We start from the raw sequence: 27,971 nt of genomic DNA, 5'->3' as shown, positions 1-27,971 counted from the left end.
TTGCTCAGGAGTGACAGGTTGCTAACATGTAGGAGTGGGGTGGAGTTTCTTGGCGTGGAGCATGTTTCTGTAGGGGATTGATTATGGGTAGCTGTGAAGATCCTAGAATTGCTATAAATGTATATGGGGTTATTTTGAAATAAAAATGCTTATAACTTGTTGTCAGCATTGAACAATTGGGGCTGTTAAGTGCAAGTTTACATCATTGGGATAAAATGTATATGTTCTCTCCCTTTACCCTCCCAAGGGAGCAGATGTAAATCTTACCTGAAGAGTAACTTGCACTTTCCTTCTGGAGGGCGGGGTAAGCAAGCCTTGGGCAGCTTTACTGTGAGCCTTGGTAATAGCTATTTCATATATTGTGAGGGGCAGCTGCTTCAAACGGTTTTGCCTTCAGAGAAAAGCACCGGAGACAGACAATAAAGCATGAAGTGGGTGTGTGTGCAAGCACGCTTACAAATGTGGCACGCATAAATGTTTATGCTTATTTCTCCTTGTTATACACACTCATTGTAAATATTTCCAAGATCATAGAAATATAAACCCATCTTTTACAGACAAGCAGGATTAACAGCTTAAATATTCTTGAAATTTTAGATACACAATCACATGGATGATCAAGAAACTGCTCTCCATAAAAGGTTAGGGATCATACAAATCCCTGGGAAAACACATTTCCTGTGGGAGGGATGAGATAAATGCTTGTAATAAGATGTATTAACCATCCTCAGAGACAGATCCAAACAGGCAAAAATCAACAGCAAACTGGGATGCGACTGCTGGGGTAGCTAGACGTCACCCTTGTATGCACACCAGAAGCCAAGAGATTTACCGAGCTCCCAGATGCAGGCACATCCTTCCTTTCTTTAAATCCGATTTTCTTGCCATCTGTTCCTTTACTCCAGCCTTGGCTGTAAACAAAGTTTATGCACAGCGATGCGTTGTGTTGCCAGGCAGCTCTCCTCGCTCCTCTGCAGCAAAGTCAGTTCTGGAGTGAAATCTGTGGGCTTCATTATCCATTTTCTCTAATAATATAAATTGTGAGAGAATAGAAATTGGTCTTATAAATTGGATTTTCAACTTCATTTGGGGAACATGGTATGACACACACTGTCTGGTTTTGAAAATTCTGTAAGGAAACATCTAAATGAGTTGGGAGGATTTAAGTCATAGAAAAGGATTTCCCTGGCCCTCAAGAACGGTAAGGACATTGTGAAGGGGGCAGTCTCAAGGGCCACAGTAAATCGGTCAAGGAGAAACTGACGCAGCAGCTGCAGTGCGAAGGAACTTGCTGCCTCCAAGGTTGCAATTTGACATGGGGCGGGGTACGTGGCGGGGTGGAGGCAGGAGGAGTGCAAGATGACTTAGAGATGTGTGTCTAGGAAGTGAGCTGGTGGCCCTGAGAATGTACTAGCAGCTGTGAGGAGGGATTAGCTGACCTTTGGCCTCAAGCTATATAATATTTATCATGCACTCTTCCTGGGAGAAGCTTGGAGCGGGACACATCTTTGAATGGATTCGGTTAATCCTTTTACTGTCCTATGAGTAATTAGAGAAGTAGAGAGAAGCAAACAGAAAAAAAAATTCCACATTTAAAGGGGTCACTGCCATGGCAAAGCAGAAAATAACATTCACTCTGCTAAGCAACAACAGGAAAAGTCAACCTTGTGATCCTTGCCCACCGATTCTCAGAGTCCAGGCAGTGGCAGAAGCGGGCAGAATTCCCTCAGAGTGTGCATTCTGATCACCGCGGGTAACTGTTCATTCAGTCCCCACCATGGTGGGGGAAAGGGACTTGCCTGTTAGCTTTTGCCATTGCAGCTGGGACTGATGACATATAGGGATGATTAAGCAAAGAGGTGAATACATTGAGCATAATGAGAGTCACATTTCTTGCTGTCAGAAGGGAATTATAAATACTGAAAGAGGAATGGCTTGAACAAGCCCTGTGCTATTAGATTGGAAGAAGAGGAATCAATGTGAACTCATAGCTTTATGTAGACATTGACGTAGATGTTGATGTAGGCACCAATGTGTGCAGATGTTTATGTGTGTGTGCATATTCCCTGATCTGTGATTTTGCTTTCCTCAATTTCAGTTACCTGAGGTCAGCCTTGGTCCAAAAACATTACATGGACAATTCTGGAAATAAACAATTCATGAGTTTTAAATTGTGTGCCATCCTGCTCTGTCCTGCCTAGGATTTGAATCCTCCCTTTGTTCAACATACCCACGCTGTCTACGCTCCTGCCATTATTCACTTAGTAGCTGTGTTGGTTTTCAGACCAACTGTCAGGTCTCACAGTGCTTGTGTTGAAGTAACCCTCATTTTACTTAATAATAACCCCAAAGCACAAGAGTAGCAATGCTGGCAGTTGGGATATGCCAAAGAGAAGCTATAAAGTGCTTTTAAGTAAAAAGGTGAAAGTTCTCCTTAATAAGGAAAGAGAAAATTATATGCCGAGATTGCTGAGATCCACAGTAAGAACGAATCTTCCATCTGTGAAATTGTGAAAAAGGAAAAAGAAACTGCTAGTTTTGCTATCACACCTCAAACTGCAAAAGTTACAGCCACGTTGTTTAGTTATGATGGAGAAGGCATTACATTTGTGGATGGAGGACGCGGGCAGAAGTGCGTTCTAACAGCAATCGGGTTGGGTACTATTCACAGTTTCAGGCAACTACTGGGGGTTTGGAACCCATTTCCCACAGATAAGGAGGGACTACTGTATACACACAGAGATACATATACACATACATGTATATACTTATAAAATATGTAAATAGATATATACATATATATTTCCTAGTTCTGTGTGCTGTGAGGGCTGGAGGGAAAACACCTGGTAGCGATGAGCACCCCTAGCTTGCAGGGCTTGGCTTCTAAATATTATTCTCCATTTAAAGGAACCAGGGTTCCTTAGAGAAATGGTTGACTCTAGGGCTGACGTACATAAAATGAAAGATGAGACAGGGACATCTTGTACTACAAAGTAAGGAAATGTCCAAAGCATGGTAGGGACATATCAAAAGGTCACAAGATCTGCCTTAAAAGAGTTCCCAATGGGCCGGGCTCGGTGCCTCACGCCTGTAATCCCAGCACTTTGGGAGGCCGAGGTAGGTGGATCACGAGGTCAGGAGTTTGAGAACAATCTGGCCAATATGGTGAAATCCCATCTCTACTAAAAAATACAAAAATTAACTGGGCGTGGTGGTGCACACCTGTAGTCCCAGCTTCTTGGGAGGCTGAGGCAGGAGAATCGCTTGAACCTGGGAGGCGGAGGTTGCAGTGAGCTGAGATCGCGCCACTGCACTCCAGCCTGGGTGACAGAGTGAGACTCTGTCTCAAAAAAAAAAAAAAAAAAAAAAAAAAAAGAGCTCCCGATGGTCAGGTCTGGGCAATTTGAGTATCTGAACAAATGATAGTTACCTATTTTTAACTCTTTGAATAAAATAGGAATCTGTGAATCTACATTGATTAAAAAAATGCATAAATGGAGAAGAAAGGAAAGCTCTATCTGATAATGGAAGCCTTAAGGTGTCTCCTCATGAAATACTTAGGGATGACTCAGTGGAGATACCCATGAGACACTATCTTTACCAAAACCAGTGATAGGACAATTTGGCATAATATGCCTCCTGATAGATGCACTGAGAAGGGCAAGGCATTGCTTCTGAGGTGCTCTTGCTACAAACGCATAAATCACGAGGAAACGTCAGACACACCCACCTTGCGGGGCATTCTACAAAGTACGTACTTCAAAAAAATGTCAAGGTTGTGAAAGATAAAGAAAAACTGAGCAATTGTTCCAAAGTGAAGGAGATTAAAGAGAAATTATAACTATAAAAAGCCTGTACCTGTACAAGATATTATTGCAACAACAGGGGAAATTTGAATGGGGTCTGTGAATTATGTGGTAAAGCTGGATCAATGTTAATGTTCTGGTTTGTTCATTGTCAATGTTAATTGATGGTCTGAATGTGTAAGAAAATGTCCTTGTTTACAGGAAATACACACTGAAGGATTAAAGGGTAAGTAAGGGGGCATCATGTCTGTGACTTTTTCTGTCAAGTGGTCCAGGAAAAAACAAAAACAACTTTAATGCTTGTGTGTGTTTATTAGAAAGAATAAGGCAGATGTGATTAAATGGTCACAATTGGTAATCTGGGTGAGCACTAGTGCTTGGAGTACTTGGAGCTCCAAGTACTATTTTTACAATTTTTCTATGACTTTTAAATTTTGAGAAAAAAAAAAAAAAGGCTGGGTGTGGTAGCTCACGCCTGTAATCCCAGCACTTTGGGAGGCCAGGGCGGGTGAATCACCTGAGGTCAGGAGTTCGAGACCACCCTGGCCAACAGGCTGGTTAGTGAAACCCCGTCTCTACTAAAAATACCAAAATTAGCTAGGCTTGGTGGTGGGCACCTGTAACCCCAACTACTCAGGAGGCTGAGGCAGGAGAATTGCTTGAATCTGGGAGGTGGAGTTTGCAGTAAGCTGAGACAGTGCCATTGCAACTCCAGCCTGGGTGACAAGAGTGAAACTCCGTCTCAATAAATAAATAAATGCATAAATAATAAATAAATTAAAACAGAAAAAACTATCTACTATGAATCTCTATGTACACGGACCACGGTGAATCAAACTGAGCAGTTCAATTCAAATCAAGCCCAGTGATTACAAAGTAACAGTTAAGTTTAAGGTACTATGCTGCTTTACAAGACTCAATCCCTGCCCTCAGGTTACTCACAGAGGGTAAGGAGAACACAGTGAAACAGCGTAGGGTGGGAAATGGGATGGGAGTGCTAGACAAATAACACCAATAGTAAAACTGCTGCAGACATTCAAAGGAGCCAGAAACCTTCCTAGAGGAGGTGGTGCTTGCAGAGGTCCTGGATGGGATTTGGGCAAGATTGGTGGTTCTTTTCAGCAGAGAATCACAGGATTTAGGCATTTCTGAGACTTCTGTCTCTCTTTTCTTCTCCATCAGCATGCAGGCTGGTCTGTTTCTCACCTCCACACTCTTGCTCCTACTGCTGCTTCTGCCTGGAATGTGGGCAGTTAGTGAGCTTGTAGGATCCATTGCATCCGTTTTTCAAGACTTAGCTCATGCCTTTTGCTCTGGATTTTCTGATAAGCTCACTCCCCTCCAGAAACAAAAGTCCTTTTCTCCCTTGTACCTCTACTGTTTTTAGTGCATGTATCGCTCCACACGTGGCTCTTTATGGCACTGGTCAGTTCATCCGTGCATCCCTCCCAGCCTGCAGTCTCCTTGTCGGCTTTGTATGTTTCTATCTCCAGTGTCTGGCCATAGTGGAGGCTCAAAAATTGTTAAAAATAATCAAATTAACCTAAGACTTCCCCAAACCATATTTCTTTCCTTTCTTTCCATTTTTACTCCTAGGCTAACCAAAGGCTTCCTTCCTTCCCTCTTTCCCTCCTTCCTCTTTCCCTCCCTCCCTCCCTCCCTCCCTCCTTCCTTCCTTCCTCCTTCCTTCCTCCTCCTTCCTTCCTTCCTTCCTTCCTTCCTTCCTTCCTTCCTTCCTTCCTTCCTTCCTTCTCTCCCTCTCTCCCTCCCTCCCTCTTTCTTTCTCTGTTTCTCTCTTTCTTTCTTTCTTTTTTTTGAGATGGAGTCTTGCTCTGTTGCCCGGACTGGAGTACAGTGGCATGATTTCGGCTCACTGCAAACTCCGCCTCCCAAGGTTCAAGCAATTCTCCTGCCTCAGCCTCCCAAGTAGCTGCAACTACAGGCGCCCACCACCATGCCTGGCTAATTTTTTGTATTTTTAGTCGAGATCGGTTTTTGCCATGTTGGCCAGTCTGGTCTCAAACTCCTGGCCCCAGGTGATCTGCCAGCCTCGGCCTCCCAAAGTGCTGGGATTACAGGCATAAGTCATGGCGCCCGGCCTCTAAAGGTTTTCTTTACTAAATAAAATTGAATAAAGTACATGAGCTTTTAAATTTCAAATAGTGCGAATCTAAATTTAGGGAAGAATATTTTCTTCTCTACCCTGAGACCACCAGTGAAGGTAGAGGGAAAGATGGACTAGCATGTCCAGCATGTTAGTAATACCAACAAGATCTGCCATAGCAGTGTCTTACATTCTTGGTTTATTAATGATCCAGTGACTAACCCACACAGAAATATGCGAGCTACTCTTTGGGGTTACAGTAGGGAAGACACCATAATGACCACAGCTGAGCGTAAGATTTCCCAAACAAAACTGTGTTAACCGCTGGTGCTCAGGAGCTTCTTACATCAAAGTAGGATATTTATATAAGGCCAACAGACCTCCTATCCACAATATTATTATTACAGTAATAATTAGCAATTGCCAACATTCCTACAAGCACCCTTCATCCAGGCACCCTAAGCACCCAACAAATGTCACAAACTCTGTTTGCATAGATGCCACCTGACCTGTCTGTGGAATGAGGCAGCATGTGGAGGCAGAAACAGCTGCTACCCCTGAGCCCTGGCCTATTACTGAGGCTCTAGTTACAAAGCCAAATGCCTCCTCTCCTTCCCTCTCCATGGTAATTGCAGTTTGAGGTTTGAAAGAACATCTTTTGTGAGTCAATTTATTTTCCACCTCTTACTATACACCAAGTATGAGATTGCTGTCTGCTTAGGAGCTGTAAGCCATCAATCTGCTGAAGAATGTTGAGGGATTTCTAAGTGGAAAAGTTTCTCCTTGCTGTAGTTAACAAGTAAGTGATAAAGCTTTCCTTTGTCTTCTGTCTTCAACAAATTTTAAACATTTGTTCCTGCCGAGTGTTGCTTCACCCTTGAGAGAGCAGCCTCCTCACCCCATAGGCAAGGTGGCAGCTGTTGGAAGAGTTTTCAACACCAGATTATTTTAAGGCATTTGTAAAGTGGGTGAAAACTAACTCTAGTGAAAAAAGAAAAGCCCTTAAAATAAACTTTTAGAAATAAATCAGAATAACATTCAAGCCCTGCAGCACAGCTGGCTCCTCCAAAACCTAGAATTTTACTTGTTACGCAGAAGCATTTGCAAAATTCCATCCTGAAAACCATGTTATGGGCCATTCTTAAAAAAGTATAATACCAATCATTTTCATATGCTCTTCAGCAGAGTGACATCTGACCAATAGCAGGACAGCAAAAAGACTACTGTAATTACAGTTCCTGGTTTCAGCAGCTTCACTCTGAGACGATAAAACAAAAAAAGCTCATTGGCATATGTTGCATAATTTCTAAGTGTGTACTAGTGGTAAATACCAGCTTGATTCCATATCTTGTTGACATGGCCTTAAGGCAAATTTAAAAACAAAACAGTTTTCATTTCTACACATAATAGAGTACAGCATATTTCTCTGTCTTATACGACCATTCACTGACACTGCGTCATACGATTGAGTAAAAGTAAATGAAGATGCTTACAACTCCCACTGCTACATGTGCAGAGTCATTCACCATCAGCCCAGCCTCATGAAGCCCATAAGAAGAGGGTAGTGCTTCTTACCCTCCATCAACAGATGAAGGCCCACAGAAGATGCATGGCAGCCAGTCCTGCAGCAGGATTCTCATGGTCCTAAATTTAGCCCATTGAGTCATGACATCTCTCCCGGTGGGGTATTATGGCTTTAAAAATGATTGTTCATGCAGCAAATCGTTATGATAAACAATCTAATAATTCATGATGAAGGAACTAGAAATTCAGGCTAGCAACAAGTGTGTGACAGCTTGAATTTTCACCAGCTGTATTCCTTGGCCTCTGGCCAGGATAGCATCTGACCTTTAAGCTAACCAAGCACGTGGGTATTGCTTATCAGCACTCAGAACCAAAAAACTGCTGTGGTACTTTAGAGATACAGAATTTCATTAGAGAGGGAAAAGGGTGAAGAAAACGTTTTGAAATGGACTTATTTCTTCTTAGATATGGCTCTGAGGGTGAAAAGCATCAATACTATTAATGTTGATTAATAGTATTTGTTGAGTACTTAATTATGAGTCTATCCCTGTATATAGATTCTGTGGAGAGTCAGAAAGGGTTAAGATATAGTTTTTAAGCTCAAAGATGTTCTACGTAGTTGTGGAGAATATGAACACAGAAGATGCAGTCTGAACAGCTGGCAAACTTTGGTCTATGGGTGAAATCCAGCTGGCCACCTGTTTTAGTTGCAGATCATGGGCTAAGAATAGTTTATTTTTAAATGATTGGAAAAAATCAAAAGAAGAACACGTTTTATGACATGTGAAAATTACATGAAATTCAAATTTCAATGTCCACAAATAAGATTTTATTGGCACATAGCCACATTCACTGATTTAGTGGTTGTCTATGGCTGCTTTCATGCTACAGTGGGCACAAGAGTGGCGTAATTGTGACAGAGACCATATGGGCCACAAAACCTAAAATATTTACAATCTAGTCCTTGACAGCAAAAGTTTGCTGACCCTTGAGTTAGGTAATACTCTAATGGTGCTAAGGGGGGTGATTTGGAGCCAGTTGAAGAACCAGAGGACTTCCACAAAGGAAGAAATGACTTTGAGTGAGAATAAAACTTCAAGGTTGAAGTACGTCCAAATGGAGCTTAAAGGATAAAGACATTGAGTATCATGGTGAGGGGGGAAGGGCAGCCAGATGTGGCCTGGCAGCTTGACTCCACTGCTGAGTGCAATGTGACCTCAGAAAGTTCTTTGACTTTTCTATATCTCAGTTTCCTCAGCTGTTGAGTGAAAATAATAATATCTACCTCCCAGGGCTGTTGTAAAACTCACAGCCAGATTTCATATGCAAAGCAGTTAGCACATTGCCTGGTATGGAGCTAGTGTGTCATAAATATTAGCTGTCAATAATAGTGACTGCAATTCATTCTCACACTTAGTATCTATTAATAAAAACAAGTCTACATTTCACATAAACAGTAAGCCTCTTAGGGGTTATTAGTGAATAAACTTTTAAAATATTTCTCATAAGATGAATTTGTGCCATTGAATTTTATGAAGTTATTTAAAATGGTGTCGTAAAAGAAGAATAGCACAGGAAAATATTCCCAGGGTATTCTGTGAAAAGAAAAACAAAACTATGTTATGAATAATCCCCTCAATTTAAGATATTAGAGTGAGAACAACAACAAAAGCATACCCCCTTCCTGATAGGCATTGTTTTACAGCACACTAAAGCACACTGTCTTATTGTGGTCACTTCAGTTTTAGAAGCCCAGAAATATTATTTTGCCAGTGTATCCAGATTTGAAACCCTCTATGAGAATCTGGTGAAAGCTATTGCCCCCTCTCCTTGATAAATGCACACTGCAAGGGCACACTCACACTTTTGCACGTAATCTTAGGGCTTAATGGATCCCTTGAAGCCTGCCCTTGGTTTACAGGTTAAGAACTCCTGCTTCAGTTGCTCATTCTTACAAAACCCACACGATATTGATATACGAACCAGAATGCCAAATTACTAATTTATGAAGAAGAAATAATGTCAAATGGACTAAAATCCTGGCATTGGCCGATCCGCTCATTATCTTGCTATGCAAAAGCTACACAGATCGCCAAAGCACAATTAAAAGTGAGGATGGAATCATAGAGAAGGGAATTCAAGAATGGTCTTAATGGCTCTTGTCGCCAAGCTATGATAGTCCGATGGATCTGTCTCCGCTGTCGAGGTAACTCTTGCCAAGGATGCTGGAACAGCCAGTCCAGGCTCTTTCCTGTGAACAATCCTTGATGTCTGTACTCTGTGCTTGCAGATGCAGTGAAGGCTAACTCCTTCTGTTATCACTCTTCCCAAAGAAAGTTACAATGGAAAGAGTAGAACCCCGGGTTTAGACATGCTAATTTCCTCATGCTATACCTAGGCTCTTCCATTAGGAAATGTCAGCCACATACACATTCCAGTTTAAGGCGGGTTAGTTGTGTTGATCTTTCATAATTTCCTTCTCAGAAGGGATCTTTATCTTCAACTTTAGGAGGCACCTTACTGTCCCCCCACCTCTTCACTTTCTCTAGTCCATCCTGACTGCTGTGCCTACACCCTATTAACCTCAACAGAAAAGGCATCAAGTTCAAGAGGCCAAAGAAGAGACACAGAGCCAGAAATGAGATCTGTGGAGGTTTTACTAGGGGGTGACATACAAGGGAGAGAGTCCAGTGGTGGACAAGATAACCCCAGGGCCCAGTGGGGGCAGACTAGGCAGAAGAACCAAAACCGCTTGCAAAAGGCATGCAATTTAGGTAGTGTTTTCACTCAGCACCCTTTCCCTAACAACCTGCACCTGGCACACCCTTTCCCTAACAACCTGCACCTGGCACACCCTTTCCCTAACAACCTCCACCTGGCAACCTTCATCAACCCAAAGTTGGGGCCTCCATCTCCTGTAGAGCCTGTTTCATGGGACGGAACGATGGTTGGGACAAGGGCAGGCAGGGCTCAGATGCTCCTCATAGACAACGAATGAATCCTCGAGTTGGCCACACCTGGATTCTCTAGCTTAGAACACAAATTCGATGCATCCGCCATACAGGGTCATTCTAAGGGTGTGCTTAAGTTATTGCTGTCAGGTGTCTTTACCCTACATGGACCAAAAAGGAAGAAAAGAATCCCTAGTGTTTCCTTCCTTCTCCCCTTCTTTCTATCCTCCCCTTCCCTCCTTTTATTTTGAGGTATTTCAAAAACCTTTTATTTTGCAATAGTGTAAGACATAAGTTTTTGTTTTGTTTTGTTTTGTTTTTTGTTTGTTTGTTTTTTTGAGATGGAGTTTCGCTCTTGTCGCCCAGGCTAGAATACAGTGGTGCAATCTCAGCTCACTGCAACCTCTGCCTCCTGGGGTTCAAGCGATTCTCCTGCCTCAGCCTCCCGTGTAGCTGGGATTACAGGTGCCTGCCTCCACGCCTGGCTAATTTTTGTATTTTTAGTAGAGACAGGGTTTCACCATTTTGGCCAGGCTGGTCTCAAATACCTGACCTCAGGTGATCCACCCTCCTTGGCCTCCCAAAGTACTGGGATTACAGGCATGAGCCACAGCCCTCAACCAAGACATAAATTTTAGCCAGACACGGTGGCTCACGCCTGTAATCCCAGCACTTTGGGAGGCCGAGGTGGGTGAATCACGAGGTCAGGAGATCGAGACCATCGTGGCTAACACAGTGAAACCCCGTCTCTACTAAAAATACAAAAAATTAGCTGGGCGTGGTGGCGAGCGCCTGTAGTCCCAGCTACTCAGGAGGCTGAGGCAGGAGAATGACGTGAACCCGGGAGGTGGAGCTTGCAGTGAGCTGAGATTGCACCACTGCACTCCAGCCTGGGAGACTGAGCGAGATTCCGTCTCAAAAAAAAAAAAAAAAAAAAAAAAGACGTAAATTTTAAACGTAGTAGTTTTCTTCCTTTATCTCTTTCAAATGACTTTTATTTTAAAGAAGTTCAAGATTTACAAGAAGTCTTAAAAATAGTATAGAAGGTTCTCGTGTATACTTCACCCAGCTTCCCCCAGTGAAAATAATTCACATAACATAGTACAGGTTCAAAACCACATTACAATGGTATGATATTCACTCAGGTACAGACGATACAGATTTTACTAGTTTTCACATTCACCGTGTGTGTGTGTTGGAGGGGGCATTCTATGATATTTTAGCACATGTGTAGAATGAGAAACCAACTCCACAATCAAGACATGAAACTTCCTTATGTTATTCCTGAATAACCAGTGATTTTCTTTATATACTCTATTCTCAGTGTTATAATAGAAATCTTAGTTCAGCCAACTTATACAAATAAACTCACGGACAATAGTTGTGACGTCATCAACCTCCTTCTCTGGTAAACATATTTAATATGACCAAGGCCTCAATAGCAATTTTTAGACTCTAATTATCTTGGGCTTTATTTCTGAATCTCAATATTTTTTGTCACTTGGCAAAAAATTTTAAATGTATATTCTTGCTATTGTGTAAAAACAGTCTAGAAAAGGTTAGGATTTCTTTAGAAAATATTTTCAAAAAGGTTAGGATTTCTGACCACAGTTTCTTTAACTATAGTGGCATAATAAAAAAAAAAATTCTAAGGTAAATTTTGTGTGACGTGTTGGTGTATATCTTCTTTAACCTTACACTTGTTTTGTTTTTTCCCTAAACTTGTTTCCTCTGGCCTCCGAGGTTTTCTATATACATGTCCTTTGTGCTAACTTTTTACCTTAATGAGTTTCATGTGGGCACATTTGGGACCAATGTACGCTTATGGAAAATACCACCTGAGGTTGCACTCTTGCGAAATCTATTTTTGAGGAGTTCAGTTTCCTGGCAAATCTTCTGAGCTGTATACTGTTGTTTGCCTCAGAGTTTACATAAATACCTTTGCATGACCATTCCCTGAGATAGTTAAAAATCATACTGATGAGCTAAGTATTTTAAATAAATAGATAATGACACATGTGTATATTGAGTGTACACATCATAAACGACTACTCAAGGTAACTGTAGAGAATAAAAGTGACATTCAACCCAGGAAAACATAGCTGAAACATTCTCAGTGACCTCATTGAATCTTAGAGTAAAAAAACTGGAAGTGGATCAAAGATTAGAGGATACTTGTCTTATGTCTTAGGGAGGAGAAGTAACCCACAATTGCTGGCAGGAATGTAAAATGACAAAGCCACTTTGGAAAGCAGTTTGGCAGTTTACAGTTGAAAGTTAAATATGAAATGGCCTGGCAATTCCACTCCCAAATTTCCTAAGAGAAATGAAAACATATGACCACAAAAAGACTAACATGAGAATGTTCGTAGCAGTGTTATTAATAATCACCAAAAGCTGGAAACAGCCTAAATGTCCATCAGCTGGTAAATCGTACATAAAATGTGCTATACTCACATGATGGAATACTACTCAGAAACGGAAAAGGAATAAAGTACTGGCACACGCTATGTGATGGATGAACCTCAAAAACATTACGCTCAGTAAAAGAAGTTAGACACAAGAGACCACATATTGTATGATTCCATTTGCATGAAATATCTGGAAAAGGCACATTTATAAGACAGACAGTGATAGTGATTGCCTGGGGCTAGGGATGGGAATAGGGATGAGGGCATATGGGATCTTACAGGGAAGATGAAAATGTTCTAAGACTGGTTTAAAGAGATGGCTGTGCCATTTGGTAAAGTAAAAATAAGTGAATTGTACAATCGAAATGGAAAATATACTTTGATAATGCTGTTTTAAAAAAGAAAGTGATGCATATCTTTCTGGAATCAGCAAGCTCTCTAAGGGCCCTTAGAAACCCTGCACATGATAAGGGATTTTTCAGATCTCAACAAATCACTCTCTGGGTGTCAGCTATCTTCACAGTCTTTCTCTCTTTAGAAGGTGTTCTTCCCTTCTAGTTTCTGGCTTGGGGCTGGAAAAGGTTTATAGTTCTGGCTAGTACTTGAGAGAAAGGACCAGCACTTTTGTTTCCTATTCCACCTTCTGCGTCTTGGAATGGGAAGGGCCAATTCTGCAGGCTCCTGATGGAAAAATCTTCCTGGTAGCAAGACAAGCTTATTTTTAAGTCCGTTGTGGGGTAAACCCGGCCTGAGGAATGGGAAAGCGCTGAGTGGAGGCCTGAGGAGTGAGTGCTCTGGAGACCTAAGGGAAGGAAGGGGCTGGTTTGGGGCCTACAAGTTTCCCTTTGGGAGGAGCCCAGGGGGTGCGGTGGGCACCCAGACCTAGGGAGAAATCTCACACTGTGATGAGAATCTGCCCATCTTACCCAGGGACTTTTGTTACTGTCAATGGTCCTGTCTCATCTAGGACAGGCTTAAGACAACAAGGCCAGAGGAAGCGAGGTTGATGAGCAGGGGACATGCGTAGCAGTGTAGACCAGGAGAGGAGCCCAGAAAGCAGAGATCCAGTCACAATGCCCAGCAGTGTCCGGAAGAGGATAACTGGACTAGGAATGTATATTGTGCGCACATGGGACTGTTTATATATTCATATATATCACTTTTAAGCTCTGTGTTCTTGAGCAAATTACTTACCTTCTCTGTATCAGTTATCTATGACTATGTCTATTTCAAAGTATACATATGCTACATCATTAGTATCCTAAAACTTAGTGACTTACAACAATAGTTCTGTAGTTGCTGACTATGGTTCTTCCACTGTCCTTTTCTAAGTGGCTGCACACTCAGGAAAAGGGGAGGGGCTGAGATGTTGAGCCAGCTGGGCTTCTGTCACCATGTGCTTCTTTTTAGTCATCAGTTTGATCTGGGGTTCTTTTCTTTTCTTTTTTTGTTTTCTGCAACAGAGTCTCGCTCTTTTGCCCAGGCTGGAGTGCAGTAGTGAGATCTCGGCTCACTGCAACCTCCACCTCCTGGGTTCAAGCGATTCCCCTGCCTCAGCCTCCTGAGTAGCTGGGATTATAGGCACCCACCACCAGGCCTGGCTAATTTTTTGTAATTTTAGTAGAGATGGGGTTTCACCATGTTGGCCAGGCTGGTCTTGAATTCCTGTCCTCAAGTGATCTGCCCACCTCAGCCTCCCAAAGTGCTGGGATTACAGGCGTGAGCCACCATGCCTGGCCCTGGTCCAGGATTCTTAAATGGTGTCTAGCTTCCAAAAGGAAGAATTGATCAAACCACCGCTTAAGTCATGTTTGCTGATGTGCCATTGGCCAAAGCAAATCACCCGGGTAACCCAGGAATCAATGTAGGAGGGGGCTGCATGAGGATGTGAATTCTAGGAGGCCTGATTCATCTGGGGACTATCAGCATAATAGTCCATCACACTTCCCAAGCCTCAGCTTCTTCGTCTGTAAAATGGGGATATAATACTAGTTTATTAGGCTTCTTATGGAGAATAAATGAGGTAATGTAAGTAAAGCATCTATCACAATGTCTGGCCTTTAGTATTGATGACTGCCTTTTCATTATCATTAACATTGGTATTATGTGACTACTATATTTTCTCCTCAGTGTTTATCAGAGGCAGATGTGAGAGTGAAAACTGGAGGGCCTGATCTAATCTAGGAAGTCTGGGAAAAGCTTTTCGAGAAAATGGTATTTGAACTGAGATCTGATAGATACATTAAAAGTTTCAGCAGTTTGGGAGGCAGAGGCGGGCAGATCGCGAGGTCAGGAGAACGAGACCATCCTGGCTAACATGGTGAAACCTCATCTCTAGTAAAAATACAAGAAAATTAACCAGGCGTGGTGGTGGGCGCCTGCGGTCCCACCTACTTGGGAGACTGAGGCGGGAGAATGGCGTGAACCCATGAGGCGGAGCTTGCAGTGAGCCGAGATCGTGCCACTGCACTGCAGCCTGGGTGACAGAGCAAGACTCCATCTCAAAAAAAAAAAAAAGTTTCCTAGGCTAAAGGGATCAGTGGGGAAGAGCATTCTAGGTAAGGGAAAAGTGTATGCAAAGGCCCTGCGGTTGGGGTAGTATGTGGCGACTGCCAGTCATGAAAACAGATGATTATATTAAATACAATGCTAGCACTGCAAATCTAGAGCTATTCCCGGGGCATTATGAGCAGGCCCACATTTAACATCTGCAGGGCCCAGGGCAAGAGTATAAAGAGAGGCCCATGGACTATATGTCTAAGTATTTAAAAGTTATAAGCCAAGCTAATGAACTATCAATGAACTATGTCCTCTCCTCCCACCTTGTCAGATAATCAGATATATCCCTAGCTCAGCCCCTTGGGGCTTTCCCACCTCTAGCTCCATCCTGTTCCACAGAGTCAGGTGCATGTGGACTCCTGGGACCGCAGATCCAAGCTCTCTGGCAGCAAATGGTTTTTGCCTGGTCCCTCTTCATTCCCCCCGGAGCGTGTTCACCAGCAGCGTGGTCCACTTTTAGGATGGACCTACAGAAGAGGGCTCTGGGCTTTTTAAGGAGGGTATTCTGGGATGTTGGGTACCTAGAATATCGTCCGAAAGAGAAGGCCTCTGGGCGGGCACTATTTGTCCTGTAAGGAGGGGTCAGTCAAAAAGAGGGTCAGAGGGAGGCCCCCTAAAATCACAGGACCCAAAGCAGAACAATACTGTTTATTGGTTATGGGAACCCAGGGAAAATAATCGAGGCCAGTGAAAGGAAGGCAGGGCGAAGAAAGGATTCCTGGAGGTAGAAATGTTTGAACCCAATATATTCCTGCAGAGGAAGCATCTGTTGCAAAACCGAAGTACATGACATAATAAATCTAATGTTCCTCGAAATCAAATATGAAATATTACAACCAGGTAGCAGCTGTTTTAGCTTTGGTTAAGAAGGTATTTCTCTTTTAACCACTTCGTTTGGCAAGATTACCATGTTCTGATAGACTGCGGTTTCCGTTGAGATGTCGCTCTACCAGGCTCAAATATGGCTTGGTAGAGAGCAGTTAGAGGTCCATGTACTCATTTCTAAGTTATCAGGAGGATAAGAAAAAAAATTTTTTTTTTTTTTTTTTGAGACAAGGTCTCACTCTGTCACGCAGGCCAGAGTGCAGAGGCACGATCACGGCTCACTTCAGCTTCCATCTCCTGGGGTCAAGTGAGCCTCCCACCTCAGCCTCCCGAGTAGCTGGGACTACAGGTGAGTGTCACCATGCCCAGCTAATTTTTAAATTTTTTGTAGAGATGGAGTCTCCCTATGTTGCACAGGCTGGTCTCCAATTCCTGGGCTCAAGCGATCCTCCCACCTCAGCCTCCCTAGTCTGCACCACCACGCCTGGCTACTTTTATTTATTTATTTATTTTAGTAGAGACAAGGTCTCACTACATTGCTCAGGATGTGAAAGATATTCTTAACTCAAGCGCTACACTATGAAAACCTTTTTTCTGAGATGGAGTCTTGCTCTGTTGCCCAGGTTGGAGTGCGGTGGTGCGATCTTTGCTTACTGCAACTTCCACCTCCCGGGCTCAAGTGATTCTCCTGCCTCAGCCTCCTGAATAGCTGGGATTACAGGTGCCTGCCACCATGCCTGGCTAATTTTTGTATTTTTAGTAGAGACAGGATTTCACCATGTTGGCGAGGCTGGTCTCGAACTCCTGATCTCAAATGATCCGCCCGCCTTGACCTCCCAAAGTGTTGGTATTACAGGTGTGAGCCACCGCGCCCGGCTGAAAACTTTTTAATGGCTCACACGATTAGGTCTAATGCAGTCCTTGGTGTGGAATACCCATTGGCTAAGGGTGGGGTGGGAGAGAAGATGGTTGAGATAATATAGATTGGAATGCAGAAATGGCAGCATTGGCACCCTTGTTTTCCTTCAAATTCTGACTGCTGTCAGTGAGGCAGTCGTTCCATTGTCCCTCCTTTCCTCCCTTATGTCAGGATAGCGGTCCTTTATATTTCAGGACTACAATACTTGACAGACGGAAGGATTTGTTCTCGTATGTATTTATTTATTTTACTGTGAAAATGCTAATCGTGCATTTGTTTGTGGAAGTCCAAGGGAAGGGAGGGAAATGTAAGCTATGGTGGAAAGATTAAATGCACTAAAGAAAGCCAGGAAACCTTGTATTTTTAAATATATCTATCTTGGTCATTTGGCCCAGGGGGAAATAGCAATGTCAGGAATGAACTACTAATTACCAGCAACATCCCAGAAGAGAGACTGAGAGAGTCCATGCTGGGAGGGGCGTGGGGCAAAGGCATGTGACCCTTGAGCTGAGAAGTCTCCTCCGCAGCTTAGTCCAAGAGCCCTCGCAAGAAAAGGGCAGCTTCCCAGGGAATTTCCTCCTAATTCTTCTTGCCCCATCCAAGTCCCATCAAGAAGGGGACGATATAAAGATAGATGAGGCCAAACATCTGGAATGGAGAAGGAAAGAGAAAAAAAAAAAAAAACCCAGAGCTTGGCAGTTTGGAAGACTGCGGGACTGTGGGTGGGGAGGCGAAGTAGAGGGGAAAGTCATACATAGATATTCAATTTTCGGAGAATTTCATGGTATCATTACTGTATTATCCATAGTGAATTTTACTGAGTGCTTACTATGTTTCCAGCGGTGTGAAAGCTTACAAGTCTCGGCTCTATGGGGAATATACACAACACCCTATGAAGAAAGTGCTATTATTAGCCCATTTTACTGGTGAAAACAAACAGGCTTAAAGAGGGTGGGTTCAGGGTAGTAGGGAAGATGATGGGGTTCATTCTAGGACATGGTGACTTTCAAGGGACATCAGTTCTAAGAGGGAATCCTGGCTGGGTGCAATGACTCATGCCTGTAATCTCAACACTTTGGGAGGCTGAGGTGGGAGGAATGCTCAAGGCCAGGAGTTCGAGACCATCCTTGGCAACATAGCCAGACCCTCATCTCTATGAAAATTTTCTTAACTTCATGTCTAAAACACCAAAAGCAACGGCAGCAAAAGCCAAAATTGACAAATGGGATCTAATTAAACTAAAGAGCTTCTGCACAGCAAAAGAAACTACCATCAGAGTCAACAGGCAACCTACAGAATGGGAGAAAATTTTTGCAATCTACTCATCTGACAAAGGGCTAATATCCAGAACCTACAAAGAACTCAAACAAATTTACAAGAAAAAAACAAACAGCCCCATCAAAAAGTGGGCAAAGGATATGAACAGACATTTCTCAAAAGAAGACATTCATACAGCCAACAGACACATGAAAAAATGCTCATCATCACTGGCCATCAGAGAAATGCAAATGAAAACCACAATGAGATACCATCTCACACCAGTTAGAATGGCGATCATTAAAAAGTCAGGAAACAACAGGTGCTGGAGAGGATGTGGAGAAATAGGAACACTTTTACACTGTTGGTGGGATTGTAAACTAGTTCAACCATTATGGAAAACAGTATGGCGATTCCTCAAGGATCTAGAACTAGATGTACCATATGACCCAGCCATCCCATTACTGGGTATATACCCAAAGGATTATAAATCATGCTGCTATAAAGACACATGCACATGTATGTTTATTGCGGCACTATTCACAATAGCAAAGACTTGGAATCAACCCCAATGTCCATCAGTGACAGACTGGATTAAGAAAATGTGGCACATATACACCATGGAATACTATGCAGCCATAAAAAAGGATGAGTTTGTGTCCTTTGTAGGGACATGGATGCAGCTGGAAACCATCATTCTTAGCAAACTATCACAAGAACAGAAAACCAAACACCACATGTTCTCACTCATAGGTGGGAACTGAACAATGAGATCACTTGGACTCAGGAAGGGGAACATCACACACCGGGGCCTATCATGGGGAGGGGGGAGGGGGGAGGGGGGAGGGGGGAGGGGGGAGGGATTGCATTGGGAGTTATACCTGATGTAAATGACGAGTTGATGGGTGCTGACGAGTTGATGGGTGCAGCACAGCAACATGGCACAAGTATACATATGTAACAAACCTGCACATTATGCACATGTACCCTAGAACTTAAAGTATAAAAAAAAAAAAAAATCACTAGGTTACAGTGGCTTGTGCCTGTAGTTCCAGCTTCTCAGGAGGCTGAGGTGGGAGGATCTCTTGAGCCTAGGAGTTTGAGGCTGCAGCGAGCTATGACTGCACCACTGCACTCCAGCCTGGGCGACTGAGTGTGACCCTGCCTCTCAATAAATAAATAAATAAGTACACAAACAAACAAACATAAAAGTAGATCTCCAGGATAGTAAAAAAATTAGAAATTGAAGTTGGAGGATGATGCGGGAGGGGTTACAGTCAGGGAAAGGAAGGACATAGTGCATATAGATTTGCACTAAATAGCCTTTTGCATTTCTCGAGTTTTGAATCATATAGGTGTATTGTTTAAGAAATTAAAATGTACAAATAAAAAAATCGGAAATTAAAGTTAAGGAATGTTCAGAACTAAAAAAGTAGGTTTGGGAGTCAGGTGGTGTTGAAGATGAGGGAGTAGGTGTGATGGGAACCTCTAAGAACCAGGGCACAGTGGCAATCCAATCACCAAGATGGGAGAGATTTTGTTTGTTTTTGTTTTTAATCAGCCAATCAGAAGCAAGCTTAATACTCTGTTGGGCCACAGCTTAGACTCTTAACAGACAAGAGTTGGCTGAGTTTGTAGAATGATTTAGAAGGTACTGGGAGAGACTCTCACCACCCGAGTAATCCAGGAAACATTTATCCTGCAGAGAAGTCTGAGGTAAACCTTTCTATAGCTAGTAATAGAAACATGCCAGAGTGATTCACAGCCTTATTTCCTCCTAGAAGCAACTGGCTCAAGCATTTTAGTAAGAAGCCAAGGCAGATAAGCCACTGCATGGAACTTAATTATGCATCACTCGGTTTCTTTAATGTTTCCTTAGCTAAGTAGGGTTATTAAATGTTCTACATTTAATCTGTACCTATTGCAAGCAGAGGTTGAGTCTGAATGCCCAGGAGAACTGTTCCTCCAAAGTTCCAGCACTCCTGGTTTCCTGGCCAGCCCTTTGTCAGCACCAAATAAATGATGAATGACTTGGGGGAAGGCTGTCCTTTTTGGGAATCGGTTGTCTTCAGCAGGAGAGACAAATGAGAACCACAGAACATTAAGGCTAAAGGGACCTTAGTAATCAACTAGGGCAGCGGTTCTCAAACTTGAGCATACATCAGGATCTTTTGAAGGGCTTGTTAAAACATGGGCTCTATTCCCAGTATCTGATTCAGGTCTGGGGTGGGACATGTGCATTTGCATTTCTAACAACTTCCCAGATGATGCTGTTTTAGAAGCACCACACTTTGAAGACCACTGAGCCAATGCAAATGAAAAACTGAGGCCCAGAGAGTTTAAATCACTTGTCCTTGATGCCCCAGCTAGTAATGCTGGAACTAGAATTTCAATTTCCCTCCCTTTCCCTCATCCTTAAATACTTTAATGTGTATTTCCTTTTTTTTTTTTTTTTTTTTTTTTGAGACAGAGTCTCGCTCTGTCACCCAGGCTGGAGTGCAGTGGCCGGATCTCAGCTCACTACAAGCTCTGCCTCCCAGGTTTACGCCATTCTCCTGCCTCAGCCTCCCAAATAGCTGGGACTACAGGCGCCCGCCACCTCGCCCGGCTAGTTTTTTGTATTTTTAGTAGAGACAGGGTTTCACCGTGTTAGCCAGGCTGGTCTCGATCTCCTGACCTCGTGATCCGCCCGTCTCGGCCTCCCATAGTGCTGGGATTACAGGCTTGAGCCACCGTGCCCAGCCTAATGTGTATTTCCTAAAAGCAAGAACACTTTCTTTCATAACCACAGTACAGTTATAATATCAGGAAATTAACATTAAAACAACACTATTAACTAATCTACAGACCTTATTCAAATTTTGTCAATTATCCCACTAATGTCCTTTATCTGGCCCAAGATCCAATTCAGATTCAAACAGATGTAGTTGTCATGTCTCTTCAGTTTCCTTTCATCTGGAATAACTCCTCTGTCTTTCTTTGTCTTTTAGGACCTTAACACTTTGGAAGAGTATTGGTCAGTCATTTTGAAGAACAGCCCTAGATTTGGGTTTGTTGGAGTTTTCTTGTGGTTAAATTCAAGTTCTGTGTCTTTAGCATAGACACAGCACAGTACAGCCATGGTGTAGTGTCCTTCTCAGGGCATGATATCAGGAGGCACATGAGGTTGCTAGAATCCGACTGTAAGGAAAAGTTTTCCCTTTGCCCCCATTCATTCATTCATTCATTCATGTTAGCATGGGCTCCTGGGTTTTATTTTCTTTTATTTCATTTTTTTGGACACAGAGTCTTGCTCTGTTTCTCAGGCTGGAGTGCAGTGGTGCGATCTTGATTCACTGCAACCTCTGCCTCCTGGGTTCAAGCAATTCTCATACCTCAGCCTCCTGAGTAGCTGGCACTACAGGCGCACACCACCATGCCCAGTTAATTTTTTGTATTTTAGTAGAGACAGGGCTTCACCATGTTGCTCAGGCTGGTCTCGAACTCTTGAGCTCAGGCAATCGGCCTGCCTTAGCCTCCCAAAGTGCTAGGATTATAAGCGTGAGCTTCTGCGCCCAGCCCTGGATTCTTTTTGTAAAAAATTCTAGAATTCATATCTCTTGCTACCCAAGTCAGTTCTTTTCCCACTATATGACCCTGCTGCTAATACCATTATTTCAGAGATGATTTATTAGTTTATCACATTCATTCAAAATTGACATATTTCAAAACATGTTGTACATGATATCATGTGTATATTTATACAGGTTTCATTTGTTGATTAAAATAATTAGTTTTAAAAATGGATTAAATACTATAACAAAACTATCTAATAGAAATATCATGCAAGTTGTAAATTAGAGCCACATGTATAGTCTTCTTTTTTTTTTTTTTTTTTTTGAAACGGAGTTTTGCTCTTGTTGCCCAGGTTGGAGTGTAGTGGCATGATCTTGGCTCACTGCAACCTCCATCTCCCAGGTTCAAGCAATTCTCCTGTCTCAGTCTCCAGAGCAGCTGGGACTACAGGCATGCACCACCAGGCCCAGCAAATTTTTGTATTTCTGGTAGAGATGGGGTTTCACCATATGGTCCAGGCTGGTCTCAAACTCTGGGGCTCAAGTGATCCACCCGCCTTGGCCTCCCAAAGTGCTGGGATTACAGGTGTGAGCCACCACACCCGTCCCACATGTGTAGTCTTACATTTCTTCAGCCCATAAACTTTATGGTGTTCTCCCCTTGCCAGTGCAGGTTCCAAGCTATAGCCAAGGAATCCCAGAAGTCTTAAGGGGTACTAGAACAATTGCTCTGGGTGATATTTTCCGGGGTTATAATAACAGTCTGAAAATCTGCCTTAAAGCCATTGTGTTCATCATCTTCATTCTCTTTAGGCCTGTGTGTGCTGAGTCTAACCACGCTCATGCTGTGGTGCTTAAGCTAAGGGAGGACCCCACCTCAAGGTCAGATCATGGGAGAAGGGGCCAGCAGAGCTGGCCATGACCAAACCTAGATTTCTATGAAGGGGGGGGGAAAAAAGAGCTGCCTTAGTTGACAAACTCTCTCTGTGATTGTCCTCTCCCTCCATTGTCCCTGGGATACAGGAAGAGGGACACTTGACTTGCATTGGTGTTTGGTTGTATGAGTCCAAAGGAGAATACCAGCTCACAAGTAAATATTTGCCATTTTTGGCTACTAATTACATTATATGATGAGAAAAGCCCAAACATTTACCACATTCTTGATTTCATTATCATGCCATTGTGCAAGAAAAATAAATCAGCTATTTAGCAGAAGCAAGATGTGACTTAAAAAAAAAGAAAACCCAAACACAGTTTGCTTCTTAGAAACATACATTGTTGACTCAGAATCATAAAGAAATTAAAATGTCATTGGGTTCCATACACCTCTTTGTCCTCTAAGATGCATTCTGAGGGAACTTCCTCTCAGGATTTAGCCACTTATGACCAATATTAGAATTAATTGCGAATAAGACACCAAATCAAGCAGTTTGAAATACCTAATGAAGTGGTTCTTACATTAGTATGATACTGTCCCACAATGGGGTATTTGACAGAAGTTTTTTTTTTTTTTCCTGGTTGTCACAATCAGTAAGGTGGGATGCTATGGGCATTTAATAGACAGGGGCCACTATGTGAAATGTCCTGCCAGGGATGGGACAGTTCCATAGAGCATGACTTGCTGTGCCTAAAAGGCCAACAACATCCTGTGGAGATATAACCAAAGGGTTCCCCCAAGAATTTAGAATTGGACTAAGATTCCAACCCAGTATAACTGCTCTCTTGAACTGGAGAGCTGTGTCTCCAGGAGATGTTAGGAACTATTGGCCGTGGCCATTATTTAGTTTGGGGGTTGGAAAGAGAACCAATCTGCAGTGAGAGATGACTGATACAGATAAGTAAAAAGAGATAGGGAAAAGTGACCAAATGAGACTGTTGCCCACATTCTCATTCAAGTCCCTGGTTCTTCTTGCAGATTCAGGAGAATCTGCAATCCTGCTGTTGGTTTCTGTGACACCTTGTTGCTTGCAAACAAGAGTTCTTACTTTGGAGAGACTCACTTCTGCACTGCCATCTTCTGCCACATGGACTGAGCAACAGAAAGAGCCAGTCTGCAGAGGGAAAAAGAAAAGCCAAGAGAAGAAGAGAGGCAGCACTGGGTGCTGCCTACAAGCCTTAAGGTCTGGTCAGTTTCTGAGGCCCAGCCATCTCTGGACCAATCAAACTTGGCCTGAGAGGTCAGTCCTAAGAAGCAGGTCTTTCCAGAAACTGCATTGTGATTTGATGGGGAAGTGGGCGGGGGGCAGTTCCAGAAGAGGAGGAGATGCTGGGCAACAAATTTCAGAATAATTCTCTGCATCTCCAGTTAGGAATTTGGCCCAGACTGAGATGGGAGTTTGGCCCAGACTAATCCCTGGAAGGGATTACTGTGAGATCACTCACTGAGGTCAGGGGATGAAGCCATTTTAGCATAGGCCTGACTGCCAGGGGGTTGCATCTGTGAATTAGAGGTCAGTTAAGGAAATATCTGTGAGCTGAAAGTAAGAAAGTCACTTTCTTTAAAAGGAAAACAAAAAATCAAACCCTTCACATTCAAGAGAAAACATGACTTGGTATATTAGCCTTGCTTTCTTCATTAGCTTTTATCCGCTTGAGCAGTGTACTCCAGTTTGTGTTGAAGATAGTAGGTTTCATTTCCATTACTATTGTAACTTGATGAGATAAAGCCGAAAGCGGTTTAGTGGTGTGTTTCTGTGGGCTAGTGCTTAATTGCACGGTTATAGCTTCTTTAACTACAAAGGAAGATTAGAGAGGGAAAAAACAATTCCAAGAAATTTTGGTTTTGCTAGTCAGCAAATCATTTAACAATGACGAGGACATGGCTTCAGAATAGGTGGTTTCCATTTTTACCTGCCATTTACAGGCAGTGAGCCTGGACAGGTGAAGGAAGTGTGGTGGATGACATCGTGTTCTGCTCATAGACACTGGCATGGCTTGGGCTGTAGTAGCTGAGTTTTTCCTTGCAAGGCCTCTGTCCCACTCTTGCTTTACTTGGATTTCAAAGAGGATGCTGGGCTTTCGACAGTTAATGACTAGAACTTTTATCACTGATGGTGCCCTAGGTACTTCTCCACCCATCATTCCCTTAACAGAGTCCTCTCATCTCTACATCTTCAGAATTTTCTGACTTAAAACATGAATTATTTAAAAATTTTATCTCAATTTCAGGAATGAAAATATTTCTTAAAGCAAAAATTAGGCTGGGCGCAGTGGCTCATGCCTGTAAATCCCAGCACTTCGGGAGGCTGAGGTGGGTGGATTGCCTGAGGTCAGGAGTTCAAGACCAGCCTGACCAATATGGTGAAACTTCGTCTCTACTAAAAATACAAAAATTGGCCAGGCATGGTGGCAGGCGCCTGTAGTCTCAGCTTGGGAGGCTGAGGTAGGAGAATCGCTTGAACCTGGGAGGCAGAGGTTGCAGCGAGCCGAGATCGTGCCACTGCACTCCAGCCTGGGTGACAGAGCGAGACTCTGTCTCAAAAAAAAAAGCAAAACTCAAGTCTTGTGAAATACTCATCTGATTAAACCCCTACAGCTTGCTAAAGGCAGCTGTTTCCCATGTTAAGATGTTTCCGGCCAGGCGCAGTGGCTCACGCCTGTAATCCCAGCACTTTGGGAGGCCGAGACGGGCGGATCATGAGGTCAGGAGATCGAGACCATCCTGGCTAACACGGTGAAACCCCGTCTCTACTAAAAAAATACAAAAAAAAAAAAACAAAAAAAAAAAACTAGCCGGGCGTGGTGGCGGGTGCCTGTAGTCCCAGCTACTCGGGAGGCTGAGGCAGGAGAATGGCATAAACCCGGGAGGCAGAACTTGCAGTGAGCTAAGATCCGGCCACTGCACTCCAGCCTGGGCGACAGAGCGAGACTCTGTCTCAAAAAAAAAAAAAAAAAAAAAAAGATGTCTCCAACAACAGAATGTCATCAACTCAGTCGTCCTTCTTCTTTCTTTTTTCCTTTCAGTCGTCCTCGTTCTTTTTTTTTGTCAAGACAGAGTCTGATTCGTCGTCCAGGTTGGAGTGCAGTGGTGCGATCTCAGCTCATTGCAACTTCTACTTCCCAGATTCAGGTGATTCTCATGCCTCAGCCTCCCAAGTAACTGGGATTACAGGCATGCACCACCACACCCAGGTAATTTTTGTGTGTGTGTGTGTGTGTATTTTTAGTAGAGACAGGGTTTTGCCAAGTTGGCCAGGCTGGTCTTGAACTCCTGTCCTCAAGTGATCTGCTTACCTCAGCCTCTCAAAGTGCTAGGATTACAGGTGTGAGCCACCATGCCCAGCCATCCTTGTTATTCAACCCTACCACACTTTAAAATCTCTGACAGGGAGTAAGTAGTTACCTGACACATGGTAGGCAATCAGTAACTATTAGTTTAATTGAATTGAAGCAAAGCCTGAGCTCTAATCCTATCTGTGTCATTAGCTACGAGAGTGAGCTGGGCCTTGCCTTTTGCAATTGTTATAGGAGAAGACTGAAGGACTATCTTATCTCTAAGGTCTCTTGTAAATCTAAAATCTATGAGGAGTAAAATGTTTTGTAGTGCAGTTAGTTTTCAGAGCCATTTCTCAAGGTCTATGTCTAACTTTTGAGAATTCGTTGCACTCCCGACCCCATACCAGCCCCTGGTTCACTCATTACATGCAACAGCAGTCTTCCCTCTGACCCTTGTATAGACCAAGTTCTCCTGCCTCTCTGAGCAAGAGAATTTCCTCTTGCTGTTTCCCCTGTCTGGGCTGCTATCCTCTTTGCACTTTACAAAGTTGGTTGCTTTTCATTACTGGGGCCGTAGCTGAAATGTCAGCTCTTTAGAAGCCTTATCTAGAGTAAGCATTTCTCCCAGCCTGACGCTCCCCGTGACCTCATCCTATTTATTTTTCTATAGTGCTTAATATATAGCTATATATATATATAGCTATATAGCTTATAATATATAGCTATCTTCTATGTTTGCTGGCTCATTATTACCCTCCGCCGATAGACTACAAGTTCCACAAAAGCAGGGAATTGTCCATATTCTTTTTCACTACATCTTCAGAATCAGACTTTGGGAAGCCACAGAATACCTTTTCTGAAATAGAAAAGTCTGCTTCTTCCTCTGAGAACACCCAGCCCCTTGCTGGACATTGGTTTGGTGAGCCAGACATGGCCTGGATTTCAACCACTCCTTGCCCCCTGACCAGGTACCCTTGTTCAGTGAACAACCTATACAACTGTATACACTCTCCCTGCCCAACACTACACAAGGTGCCTGGCAGAATATAGAAACATAATATTAGTTGGATGAATAAATCAACTTTATTGAGGTATAATTTATAATACCTACAATGAAATGCACCATTTTAACTGTTCGGTTCAATAAGTTTTGACAAATGCACACACCCAGGTAACCACCGCTATAATCAAGATATAGAAATTCCATTAACACCAAAACCTCCCCTGTGCCCTTTTGCAGTTGTCTTTCCTCCCACACTCCTGCTCCCTGGCTTCAAGCAATCATGGAATCATTTAATTCTAGTTATATCTCACCTCTTCCCAAAAGAATTTTAAAATGGCCTTAAAATGGAATAAATATATCAAAATCAATAAAAAAGACGGAAAATTAGGAGAAAGCAAGATGAAGAGGAGAAAGGCAGACATCCCAACCCATAGGGTCGATAGAGCTTCTGTGACTGAGCTTGAAGGTTGGGGCTTGGCTGCAGCCTCCTTAAAACCAACATAAAGAGGGAAAAGTGGTGCTTAAATGACCAACTGAGAGGAGGAAGCTATTCCTCACATAGATGATCAGATAGAAGTTTCTGGAAGATGCTCTGCACTGTGTCCTGGATGACTATTTCATAGCAAATGCAGCAGGAATATTCATTTGTCTGTTTTGTCTGCACAATCGTCTATAAACATTTCTATAGCAAATATTAAAGTTTCTGCCCTAAAAAAGATTATCTCAACTGGGCTTTTCAAAGAAGTGGGAGAGTAAACAATTCAAAGTTATCTTCTCTAGCAAGGGTCTGGAACTTGGGAATTACTCCCTTATGGGCAGAGGCATTTGCTTTGAAACCCAGGT

The 27,971-nt window shown here is 42.9% G+C and overlaps 1 long non-coding RNA gene across 1 annotated transcript in view; it reads right to left on the bottom strand.

The window, feature by feature from the left end:
- Positions 1 to 477: 477 nt before the first annotated feature.
- LOC102114766 (uncharacterized) overlaps positions 478 to 27,971 on the bottom strand; it is a 109,077-nt gene continuing 81,583 nt past the window's right edge. Inside the window, exon 3 of the long non-coding RNA XR_010581621.2 lies at positions 478 to 1,025. This is a non-coding gene — a long non-coding RNA (uncharacterized lncRNA). The remainder of the gene's footprint in view (positions 1,026 to 27,971) is intronic.

Source organism: Macaca fascicularis, chromosome 1 (genome assembly GCF_037993035.2).
Source record: "Macaca fascicularis isolate 582-1 chromosome 1, T2T-MFA8v1.1".
In the NCBI taxonomy this organism is placed as follows: Eukaryota; Metazoa; Chordata; class Mammalia; order Primates; family Cercopithecidae; genus Macaca; species Macaca fascicularis.
This window is presented reverse-complemented; position numbering and strand designations above follow the sequence as displayed.